Source organism: Desmodus rotundus, chromosome X (genome assembly GCF_022682495.2).
Source record: "Desmodus rotundus isolate HL8 chromosome X, HLdesRot8A.1, whole genome shotgun sequence".
Lineage (NCBI taxonomy): Eukaryota > Metazoa > Chordata > Mammalia > Chiroptera > Phyllostomidae > Desmodus > Desmodus rotundus.
Window position 1 is genome coordinate 45817473 of NC_071400.1, and position 12795 is coordinate 45830267.

A 12795-nucleotide genomic window follows, 5' to 3' on the forward strand; every position below is an offset into this window, starting at 1 on the left:
ATAAAACACAGCCATACACCCTTTCTAAAAGGAAAGAGGGGTTGGGCTTCCTTCAATTGTCTGCCTTTTTCTGTCTCCTCCACTATTTTTGTTTTACTCTGTAGTTAACTCTGCATAGAGTAACTTCATCGGAGGACCTGTGTTGTGGATCTGGGCTGTTATCTCAGTGCCGGTTGCAAGGGCCTTTTCGTTGTTCTAACCTGGGGGTTTGTGTATCCAGGGGGGTGGCGGGTGGGAGAAGAATTTGGCCATAATCTGATTTCTGCATTTTCTTCGCCCGGTCTCTCTTCTCTCCTCTTCTCTCCCCTTCTCTCTCTCTCTCACACACACACAAACTCGCACGCGCGCGCACACACACACACGCCTGCCCATCCCCTTTCGGTGTGTCTTCCTTCAAGATGACAGGGCGCTGGAGAAAAAGCTGCTGGAGTCAGCTGGTAGGTACAGTAGTAACCCGAACCCCACCCACTCTCTGTCTTTGCTTGCTCAGGTTTCTCCGGTCACTACTGTCCAGGGAGAAAACAAGTAAACGCGACTGTAGAGGAGGGGCTGGGGAGCTGGGAGTGGCGGGGGCGGCGGAAGGTGAGGCCGGGAAGGTGTCCGAGTGCTCCTGCTACTGTGGACCTTCTCCGTGCTTCGTTGGAGCCTCAGCTCCAGCCCTGTTTGCTCCCACCCCACCTCCCTTTTCTAAGGGATTGTCTTTTTTTTTTTCCTCTGCGGCGGCGGAAATGACAGTGTGGTGCTGCCTTGGTGTCATGGTGCTACCCAGGGGCTGCGGGGGCGAAAACTCTTAACTTTGGCTCCAGAGACCCAGGAACAGGAGCGTCGCGGCTGTCTTGCTTTCCGTGGCGGGGCGCACAAGCTGGAGGATCCCGGATGCTGCACAGCGGCAGCGGCTAAGGCGAAGACGGGCGGCGGCCTAAAGGGGCGGCGGTAGCTGCGGTGGCGGCCGAGGAGCTCGCGCAGGAGCCCGAGCCAGGTCGCGGCGGAAGCAGCCGAGTGCCCTGCGCTCTGGTGCGCGCCCAGGAGATGGCTGGCACCCGGGAACACTCTGGGTAAAACGTGCCCCTTCCCCACGGTCCCTGGGATCGCTCGGCCCCCACTCGCACTCGGCTGGGCCCCAGCTCAGGCCGCCGCTCAGGTGTCGCAGGAGCCCGGCAAGGGCGGAGGGCTTCTGGGTTCCGCGGGGCAGGGTGACGGGGCCCTCAAGGCTCCAGGCGGCGGCAGAGGCCCTGGTCCGGCCTTGGCACCCGGTTGAGCCTTTGAGGCCCGGGCGCACGTCTCTGCTGCCCTCTTGGGACGGAGTTTGCACTCTGAGGTGCGTGCAGGGAGGACAAGAGGCCTCCTGCGCAGCCCGGCAGGGCCTGGCGCTGCCAGTCTAGCCGCTCCTTCCCACGAGCGCCTTCCCACGCTCAGGCGGCCCGCAGCCTTCTCGTCCGGGGAGGTGCCCCTTGACCTGCTGTCTGCTCGGCGGTGGCTGCTGTGGCAGCCAGGGATACTGAGGACACCCTGCCGGCGGGGAGGCTCAGCGAAACTCCATCCTTTTCTGCAAGGGGAGCGATCCTTGAGTATCCTTCTGGGCGATTTCTTATTTCTGGCCTAGCTCTGAAACCAGCTTAGCGGAGGAGAGGGGAAACTTCTGTCCACTGAATAGACTGCGACTGAATCGCTGAGAGGTGGGGGTTTTCCATTTCTGGTTCGTAAGAATTAAGTAAGTACTGGTGGAGTAGATTTATAGAAATATCTTTGGTGATGATAAGGCTTAGGTTACTTAGCACTTTGTATGAAGCACATTACTTCTTGGAGATGTTTCTCAGAGTAGGACATTGGAATCCTGGGGTCGTTAGGTTCTTCACTGTCTATTCCATACTCCCCACCTGCCTTCACACTCATTCACTTTCTTCCTACGTAATCACCCACCTACCTGCCCACCCAAATCTCCCACCAGAACCCACCCACACCACATACCTTCCCTCCATCAACTGGTGTACTCCCAGCTTCCCATCCATGCAGTCTCTTGCTTTTCAGCCAGTTTGTCTTTTTCAGGATTTCTGAGTTTGGGGCAGGTAGTGAGTGATGGGTTGTATGTCTCTGAGGAGCTCATATAAAAGAATATATTGGAGACTATGTAAACAGACAAATACTGTGTGAGAGTTGATTCCTCTGACTCTCAGGTTGGGCCATAAAGGCTGCCTTTAACCCCAGTCTCTGCCCTCCCAGTACTCTAATCAGTTATCTGGCCATGCTCCAATAGAAGGGAAATGCTGAAGAGAGTTGCTCCCCTACTTCCTGCTCTACCCCTAACCTTCACATACCCCCCAACCCTCTCCACTCTTCATGCCCTGAGGGGGAAACAGTCTGCTATTTTTATAGATTTCTGGACAATCAATTAACTCAATACAGATATATGATATGAATTAGGTTTGCCTGGTTGTCCCCACAGCTTGATTTATGTGGTTGAAATACAGGTCCAGGGCCAAGATGATCAGAGAGTTCATCCTAAATCTGATGTTGCATTGGTTTTATGGTCTTAGGACATTCCTATGACCTTTCTTTCATAGTTGATACACTTGTGTAAAAGGCATAATACTGTGTACTAAGTATTGTGAGTCCTGGTCTTTTGATGATGAAAGGGTTCTATAAGTTCTCAGAATTACATTTTTTAAAAGAAAGTGCTTCATTTACCTTTTTATTGGTATTGACTGGGTGTAAGTAGAACCCTTAGTTTCTGGAAACCTTAACTTTCCATTATTAGCCCCCCTGGAGCCAAATCTTTCACAGTACTTAGGTTCTAAGTCTGTTCCCCCCCTCAATGCACATGACTAAATGAAACATACATAAAACTAGACATACGGAGTAACAATGGTTATTTTAAGTCAAAGCTTAAATCATATCTAATATACTCCAACCTAACAATCTGAGTCAGACTCATTTGAAAACATAACCTCACTCATTTTTAGCCTTTAAGGGGGAGGTTAGTTAATTTCTACTAGAAAGTGTCATCAATAATTTTAGGCATGGCTATATTAAGCATGATTAGTATCTAGCAGCAGTGAGTCAGTAATAGTTATTTATTAAGTGCCTACAATGTGCAGATACCTCTGCTAACTGGGCTGAGGCCCCAGCCTTGGCCTAGTATTTTGGCCTCCTGCTTGTTTGAAGTCTATCTCCTTACTTGCAGATCCAGGATTAGGACAGGGAGGGGCTGTGAGGGTAGGCGTAGAGGCTAGGGATGTGAAGGGGCGATTGTTTCTCTCTTGTTTACTTTCTGACTACTAGACTTCTCATCTAGCATTTTGTACCTTGCATGGCCACCCCCTGGGAAGTACTGCCACAAATCAGAGTGATTTGATTGCTTCACAAAGGTATCATCTGAACAGTGCAAACTGATTTAGGTGAAGTTGATTTAGTTAATCCTTCCTCTTTAAGTGCAGGGCAACCTGCTCCAGCTTGCAGATCCTAAAGCAGTGCCAAAATTGCACTGGGTAGTGAGTCTATCCATTCCCTCATCCCTCCTCCCATAAAATCTGCTGACTCCATGACAGTTGAGAAGGAAACTGTAGGAGGAGTATGTCTTTATCACTCACCAAACCTCACTGGGTTGGTGAAGAGGTGAGAATGTCTTCTTTTCACTGTTTTCCTTAGCACTAAGCTTCTCTCTTTCCCACCAGGGACACAATGCCCTAAAAAGAAGGTAAAGACAGGGCTGAGTCATAGAATGTGTCTCAAATGGCTGTTCTTAGAGGTACCTGCTTGGCCTTATGTGTATCTGTCACTTAATCTTTATGGATTTTGGAAACTCCCTAGCTGTTAGGCCATGGGGTTTGGGTGCTTGTGGAGGCACCCAGGGAGTGCTGCATTTCCATTTAGCATTAAGTTTTTGACTTCTGTGCAAAGGGGAACATGAGGCAATGTGTTTGTAAAGCAACTCCTAACTTAAGCTGGGTGTCTTGACTTAGAGTCTTGCATGAAAATATGACATGTAACATGTTGATACTGGATATATGATAGTTCAGGAGAGTTCACAGTTGTTCACTTTTTGATGAGTGAAATTTTGGTACCAAGGCGGTGTTGCACTTAATGTCTGTATTTCAGGTCTCTCTCTTGAAAAAACAAGGGGTTCATCTTTGAGCATGGTAGAGAAAAGACTAGAAAAGTGTTTCTCAACCATTTTATTGGATCATGCTAAAAAGTAAGAATACCAGATAAGTGGTGTTGAGAAAAGAAATTTAAATCCAATTATCCCCCTGTGTAAGGTACTAGTCCCCTTTTTATATTCCTTCTTCTCCAAGGATAAATATATCCTTGGAAATATTTATCTCTCCATTTTTCATGAAGTAAAAGTCTGCTAAGAGTCTTCTATGTGCATTGGAGGTTTGTGGCTGTTTTTAACATTTGTCTTTTTTCATCTTCTCCTTCTCCATGGCCATAGGCAGACATCTTTTCAAAAGTCAATGCCCCAGCTTTTTCATTTTCCTTAGAAATCCTATAGGCTTCTAAAACTACCATTTGGTTAAAGTATGGGTGATGGAGGGATTTTGAGTAATGTGCCAACATCCTACCACTCCTTTCTCCATGTGCCGTTCACCTGAATGCACACTAGGGTATTGGTTTAACCTAAGTGGGTTAGCAAAGTGTCCTTTGTAAGGCTTGTCCTCTCTGGGCTCTTGTCTCACTGCAGAGCTCTGACTGCCTGACCTTGGGCTTTGTCTCAGCCTCTTTCCTGCAGGTCAGGCTCCTTTAACCAATGAAAAGAACAGCGTCTCCAGTCTCTGGATTTTCCTCTTACAGAGACCAAATGATCTGATAACAAACTTATATAATCTAAAATCCTCCTATAACAGGAAATACCAGTATTTACAATTTGCTGGGTTAGGAGCATAATGTTTAGGCATGGTAGACAGAGCTAATGCAGGACAGTGAAGTATCTGAATGTATATATCCCGCAAGTAAATGGTTTATGGTCCAGAATCCTCTATCACTTTGTCTATAGCCCTTTGTTCAGTGTTGCTAGGATCCATGTGGTTCCCAGGGGAGTAGAAGCTTGATTTCAAATAGGCTTTTGTTCTCTATCCCTTGTTTCTGACCTGAACTTGGGGTCCTTTCAGTCTAACATTCAACAGCATGCCCTACATATATGTATATTGACAATTTTATTCTGTGGAAGTAGAGGTGCCTGTCCATCCAGGTGTGCCACTGAACATTTAGACATTTACAAATACTTCCTTGGGTAACAGAGATTAGGAAAAACAGTCCTAGAGTGGATAAAAAGCTGTACTGGTAGCAGTAAGTAAATTAAATTTGTTCTCCATTTGTTCCCTAACCTTGCAATTAACAATGCAATCTGCATTAAGATAAAGGTGTTATGAATTGCATTTAGAATTCTTGACAATTATCATGTGTTACCTTGTAAAATCCGTTTCTTAGTTACTTAGATTATATTTTTTCCAATTGTAGCAATTTAGGACTTTTAGTTCTGCTATTGTGATATTCATTTTAATGTTTATGATGACTATATTGTATAAAATACCCAATGGTTGTATTTCGGAGCTAATAATTTTAAAGAAAATATCATTAAATCTACACACTATAAAATATTAAGTGGGTTTTAATAACCTATTGACAGGAAGTGACTCTGATGCTCTCTGTCAATTGGTACTCGACTTCTAGTTCTGAGTTCTCCCTATGCATGATAAAAGCTTAAGAGTAAAGAAGAGAGACAGTACCTCCCTTGGGGAACTCCAGTCTAACAGAGGATACATATGAGTATAATGAATACCACAATCACACTCATGGTCCTCCAGAAAACCTGTGGGGGAGTGTGATTGTCCTCTATTATATGATTGTCCTCTATTATATCAACCATGTGTTTGGGACAAATTTTCAAACATTTGCTGCTTTCTTTAATAACTTGCTTTGCATCTGTCATCTGTAATGCATGATGAGACTATATTTGTAAAGCAAATTAATTATTGTATTCTATCTGATCCTCAGAAGAGCTTCTGAGATGGGTAAGGCAGGTAGTTTTCATTTGACAGATGAAGAGGCTGTTGCCCAAATAGTTTACATGTCTTACCTAGGATCACACAGCTAATTAAGTTTAGAGCCAGCACTACAACCAAGCTTTATTATGAAGATCAAATGAGATATTGGCTTTGGAACTACTTGAAAAGTATAAAATAGTACACAAACTTAAGATGACTGTTATTGTTAATTATGCTTACTGACCACCTGGTCTCTTATATGGGGGTTTCTATTTTCTGTCTTTATCCTTTTCGGGTGAGAATTCAATGCATTGGTTGCCTTTTATGTTCCTGAATGATCTTTTTTGAGCTCCAACAAGTTTTTTTAAAATTAATTAATTTATTCATACTTGGAGGGGAAGGGAGAGAGAAAGTTAGAGAGAGAAACATGAATGTGTGGCTGCCCCTGGAGCACCCCCCACTGGAGACCTGGTTGGCAACCCGGGCATGTGCCCTGACCGGGAACCGAACCAGTGACCCAATCCACCCAGGCACACCAGCCAGGGATAAGTTTTTGTTTTCCCATTAATAGTATTCTAGGATTTTGTTGTCTTCTTTTTCAATTCCAGAAGGTGTTCTCACTCATTTATACACCTATATGACTCCTCTTGACCTTTTAGTTGCCCTTGGGAACACCCATTATATATTTCTTGAGTTACAACAGGCAAAACTAGGCAGTGCCCTTCATCATCTTGGCTTAACCAAGGAAAATTAATGCATTTTGTTTTTTTCCAGTTCCTCTCATTATGATGCCCAATGCTTGTTAGCCCTTGTAGTCACACTAATAAATGAGAGTTGTGTTTTGAGGGGACAGTTTTTAATAATCCAAGATGTCTTTTCTATGTGATAACAGATAGCGAGAGCTCTATAATAATAGGATGTCAGACCTGGAAAGCATCTTAAAGAGATCATCTGGTGATTTTAGTCCAACTTGAATGACATTTTACAGTTAAGGAAAAGTCAGACTAAGTTAGGACTTATTTGCTTATTTTCGAGGGCAAGGAGACAGTTTCTGGCATTTTAAGGAAGAGCTCTTAGGACATTAATGCGAATATCCTGAATAATATTATCTTATATTAATTTTTTATTTTATTTTAAGTATATTTTATTGATTATGCTACTATAGTTGTCCCATTTTGTCCTCCCCTTTATCCCTCTCCACCCTCTACCCGCCTCCAACCATTATTCCCCCACCTTAGTGCATGTACATGGGTCATCCATATAAAGTTCCTTGGTTTCTCCATTTCCTATACTATTCTTAACTCTGCCCCTGTCTATTTTGTACCTATGAATTATGCTTCTTATTCTCTATACCTTTTCCCCAATTATCCCCCATCCGCCTACCTGCTGACAACCCTCCATGTGATCTCCATTTCTGAGATTCTGTTCCTGTTCTAGTTGTTTTCTTTGTTTATTTGTTTTTGTTAGGTTCAGTTGTTGATAGCTGTAAGTTTGTTGTGAATTTACTGTTCATACTTTTTGATCTTCTTACTTTTCTAAGTCCCTTTAACATTTCATATAATAAGGACTTGGTGATGATGAACTCCTTTAACTTGACCTTATCTGGGAAGCACTTTATCTGCCCTCCCATTCTAAATGATAGCTTTGCTGGATAGAGCAATGTTGGATGTAGGTCCTGCTTTTCATGACTTTGAATATTTCTTGCCAACCCCTTTCTTGCCTGTAAGGTTTCTTTTGAGAAATCACCTCATAGTCTTATGGGAATTCCTTTGTATGTAACTCTTACCTTTCTTCTTGCTGCTTTTAAGATTCTCATCTTTATTCTTGGGTAATTTAATTATGATGTATCTTGGTGTGTTCCTCCTTGGGTCCAATTTCTTTGGGATACTCTGAGCTTCCTGGACTTCTTGGAGGTCTATTTCCTTTGCCAGAGTAGGGAAGTTCTCCTTCATTATTTTTTCAAATAAGTTTTGAATTTTTTGGTTTTCCTCCTCTCCTTCTGGCAACCCTATGATTCGGATGTTGGAAAGTGTAAAGTTGTCCCACAGGTTCCTCAGCCTTTCCTCATTTGTTGGATTTCTTGTTTCTTCATTCTGTTCCAGTTGAAAGTTTATTTCTTCCTTCTGTTCCAAATCATTGATTTGAGTCCCAGTTTCCTTCCCTTCACTGTTGCTTCCCTGTACATTTTCCTTTATTTCACTTTTCATATCCTTCACTTTTTCCTCTATTTTGCGACCAGGTCCAACCATTTCTGTGAGCATCTTGATTACCAGTGTTTTGAACTGTGCATCTGATAGGTTGGCTATCTCCTCATTGCTTAGTTGTTTTTCTGGAGTTTTGATCTGTTCTTTCATTTGGGCCATTTTTTTTTTTTTTGTCTCAGTGCACCTGTTATGTTGTAAGGGGCAGAGACTTAGGTATTCTCCAAGACGGGGCAACCCATGTTGCTACATTGTGACACTGTATGTGGGGGAGGGATTCAAGAGGGAACAATGCTGCTTGGTTTGCTCTCTGCCAGCTTTCAGTCACTTCTCCCACTACCCACAAGCAAATTGGGCCCATCTGTTGCTGATTCTCTGGTCAGTGGGTTTGTATATATTCTAGGACCCCGTGGGTCTCTCCAACGAACTCTCCTGTGAGGCTGGCAATTTCTCCCACCACTGCAAACCCCACAGATTTTTACCGCCAGGGGTTTTTGCATCTGTACTTTCCCACGCTGGACCCTTGGGTTGTGTTGTCTGTCTCGCTCTCCAGTTTTTCCTCCTGGCTTATCCACACGTGAATGTGGGACCACCTGATCCGCCAGCCACCGCCTTGCCCGGCCTGGTTTGTCACCTTGCTGCACATTCTCTCCACCCTGGCTTCCTGTATCTGCCCCTCCTACCAGTATGGATGAATTTTTCTTCTTTAACTCCTTGGTTGTTGATCTTCCATACTGTTCGATTTTCTGGCAGTTCTGGTTGTTTTTGGTTTTTAAATTGGTTGTTGTTTGTTTTGGGGTTGTTTTTTTTTTTTTGATTATGTGAGGAAGCAAAGCATATCTACCTATGCCTCCATCTTGGCTGGAAGTGCTTATCTCTATTTTACATTAACTTTTTAAAGTAAATCCTACAACTCAGCTCGTTTCTCATTGTACAGCCCAGAGGTCAGGCTTGGTTTTATACTCATGGCTTTTCTCTGAAGAAAGGGAGAATGTGGCTCTTCAGGGAGGTAGTGAGAACCCAGGGCCATGTTCTACAGATCTAAAAGATGAAAACTAGATAGAATATAAACTTTTGAAATAATTAGGCACTTAATTATGTTAAAATAACATTTGAAATAATAGAACTCTGCCAAGTGCAGATGATGAGTTCTCTCTTAGAACAGAATTAACTGAATGGTGGACTTGAATGGTGATACTGAAATCAGTCTTTTCACTTTGTAATGTCGAATGTTATTTTTATCTTCATCATCTGCTTTTTAACTCCTCTTTTCTTTTCTATTTCTACATACTGGCACAGCCTTATACCTTCTTATAGTTTATTCTCATCAACTTTTTTGAGTCTCAACCTGAAGGAGGTGAGGGGTGAAGATCAGCCATGGGTAAACAATTTTATAATAGAGCAAGGGCAAATACATAAACATACTTATTTCATGACATGGAAGTAACTAAATGATATGGAAGGAAACAAATCAGTGTATGTGGATGTGGACTTTTGTTTTTTAACATGGCAATTGGGCTGCTCTCCAAGCCAATTCATCAATGCATTTTTATGACAAACCATTGTGTTTTCTGGAAAATGCTTTATGATTACCTGTCATTGGGTTGCACCCTATCAGGTTCACATCCAGTCTTTATTCTTAGAAAACACTCTAATTCTGCATAGATTAGTGATTCACAAACTTGGAAATTGCAACACTCTGCCATTGTTATATTTTTGTTATACCATCCCCACCCCTGTACTCCCTAGAAGTATTTTGTGATATAGGCATCAAATATTTTAGGAGTTTTATATTTTTTAAATGAATAAAATTTGGAGCTGAGAATTTTCTCATACCCATTGATCATTAAAGATATTCCAGAATATTGCAACCCTAGACAGGGAATCTCATACCTAGAAAGACAATTGAAAGGAGTAAGCAATCCAATAGAGTTTAGAAATGCTACATAATTATATAGTTGGCAGTATATTATAGTAGTTAACAGTTTATATTCTGGGGTCAGACATGGGTTTGAAACTTTTTTTAATTGATATATAATTCACTATTATAATATTCACCATTTTAAAGTGTACAATTCACTGGTTGTTAGTATATTCAGAAAGTTATACAAGCATCACAACTATCTAAATTCTGAACATTTTCATCATGCCAAAAGAAACCCTATAGCAATTAGCAATAACTCTTTATCCCCTCAATCCCTTAGCCCTTGGCAACCACTTAGTCTTCTTGATGTTCTTATGGATTTTCCTGTTCTGGATATCTCATGTAAATGGAATCATACAATTTGAAGCCTTTGTGACTGGATCCTTTCACTTAGAATAATGTTATAGAGTGTACTAGTACTTCATTCTTTTATTAATTAATTAATTAATTAATTTATTTATTTATTTATTTATTTATTAGAGGAGAGGAATGGAGGGAAAGAGAGAGGGAGAGGAACATCAATGCCAGAGAGAACACATTGATCAGTTGCCTCTTCTAAGAGCCTCATCTGGGGATCAAACCCATAACCCAGGCATGTGCCCTGACTGAGAATCAAACTGGCAACATTTCACTTTGCCGAACAACGTCCAACCAACTGAGCCACACTGGTCAGGGGTCATTCATCTGCCTTTGAGATGAACTTCAAGAGCATTATTCTAAGTGAAAGGAACTTTTTGAACAATATTTCATTATATGGATATACCAGATTTGTTTATGCATTCATCAGTTGTTGGACATTTGGGTTGTTTCCATTCTTTAGCTATTATGAATAATGCTGCTATGAACATTGCATACACATTTTAAAAAATGTTATTGTTGTTAAATTACAGTTGTCCCCATGTTTCCCCCATTGCTCTCCCCTGCCCTGCCCACACTCCCTCTGCCACATTCAGTACTCCCACAACATTGTCCTAGTCCATGAGTCCTTTATACATGTTCTTTGGCTTGACCCTTCCTCCTCTTTCCCCCATTATCCTCCATCCCCCTCCTGTCTGGTCACTGTGAACTTTATTTCCATATCTCTGGCTCTATTTTGATTGCTTGCTTATTTGTGATCAAGTTCCACTTATAGGTGAGATCATATGGTGTTTGTCTTTCACAACCTGGCTATTTTACTTAGCATAATGCTCTCCAGTTCCATCCATGTTGTCATGAAGGGAAGGAGTTCCTTCTTTCTTTCTGCTGCATATTATTCCATTGTGAACATGTACCAAGTTTTTTAATTCACGCATTTACTGATGGGCACTTAGGATGTTTCCAGCACTTGGCTATTGTAAATATGCTTCTATGAACATTGGGGTGCATAGGTTTTTTAAAATTGGTGTTTCAGGATTCTTAGGGTACAATCCCCAGCAGTGGAATTACCAGGTAAAAAGGCAGTTTCATTTTTAGTTCTCTGAGGAAATTCCATACTGTTTTCCACAGTGGCTACAATAGTCTGCATTCCCACCAACAGTGCACTACAGTTCCCTTTTCTCCACAACTTCACCAGCACTTGTTTGTTGATTTGTTTATGTTGGCCATTATGACCGTTGTGAGATGGTTACCTCATTGTGATTTTAATTTGCATATATCTGATGGCTAGTAATATTGAGCATCCTTTCGTATGTCTCTGGGCCCCTTGCATGTCCTCCTTGGAAAAGTGTCTTTTCAGATCCTTTGCCCGTTTCTTCTTTGGATTATTTATCTTACGGGAGTGCAGTTATGTGAGTTCTTTATAGATTTTGGAGATCAAACCCTTTTCCGAGGTATCATTGGCAAATATATTTTCTCATATGGTTGGTTCCTTTTTCCTTTTGCTAATGTTTTCATTAGCCATGCAGAAGGTTTTTAATTTGATATAGCACATTTGCTTTTTCTTTCCTTTATATCCCTTGCTCCAGGGGACATATTGGGGAAATATTGCTTCATGGGACATCTGAAATTTTCCTGCATATGTTATCCTCTAGAACTTTTATGGGGTCACAACTTATATTTAAGTGCTGTATCCATCTTGAGTTTATTTTTGTGTGTGGTGTAAGTTGGTGGCTGAGTTTCATTTTTTTTCATATGCTTTTCCAGATCTCCCAACATCATTTATTGAATGGGCTATTTTCACTCCAATTTATGCTCCTGTCTCTTTTGTTGAATATTAATTGACCACAGAGACATAGGTTTATTTCTGGGCTCTCTGTTCTGTCCCATTGATCTCTGTGTCTGTTCTTATACCAATACTTGATTGTTTTGATTACAATGGCCTTGTAATCTAGTTTGATACCAGGTATTGTGATCCCCCCTACTCTGTTCTTCTTTCTCAAAATTGCTGAGGCTAATTGTGATCTTTTATAGTCCCATATAATTTTTTGAAATATTTGTTTTATATCTGTGAAATACGTCATTGGTATTTTAATAGGGATTGCACTGAATCTATAAATTGCCTTGGGTAGTATGAACATTTTATTGATGTTAATTATTCCAATTCATGAACACAGTATATGCTTCCATTTATTTGTGTCTTCCTTATTTCTCTCTTCAGTATTCTGTAGTTTTCTGAGTACAAGTCTTTTATGTCCTTGGTTATATTTATTCCTAGGTACTTTATTTTTCTTGTTGCTATAGTAAATATGACTTTTTCCTAACTTCAGTT

The 12795-nt window shown here is 41.6% G+C and overlaps 1 protein-coding gene across 6 annotated transcripts in view; it reads left to right on the top strand.

The window, feature by feature from the left end:
• The first annotated feature begins 227 nt into the window (after nucleotides 1–227).
• Nucleotides 228–12795, top strand: part of MID2 (midline 2) — a 149897-nt gene continuing 137329 nt past the window's right edge. Inside the window, exons 1-2 of one of the 6 annotated variants that reach the window (XM_053917085.1) lie at nucleotides 228–437; nucleotides 736–1055. The gene's annotated coding sequence lies outside the window, so the exon portion shown is untranslated. Of the gene's footprint in view, nucleotides 438–517; nucleotides 1056–1384; nucleotides 1712–12795 lie in introns of those variants that run through there. The other 5 variants (XM_045188497.3, XM_024551606.3, XM_053917086.1 and 2 more) reach the window with 5 other exon arrangements.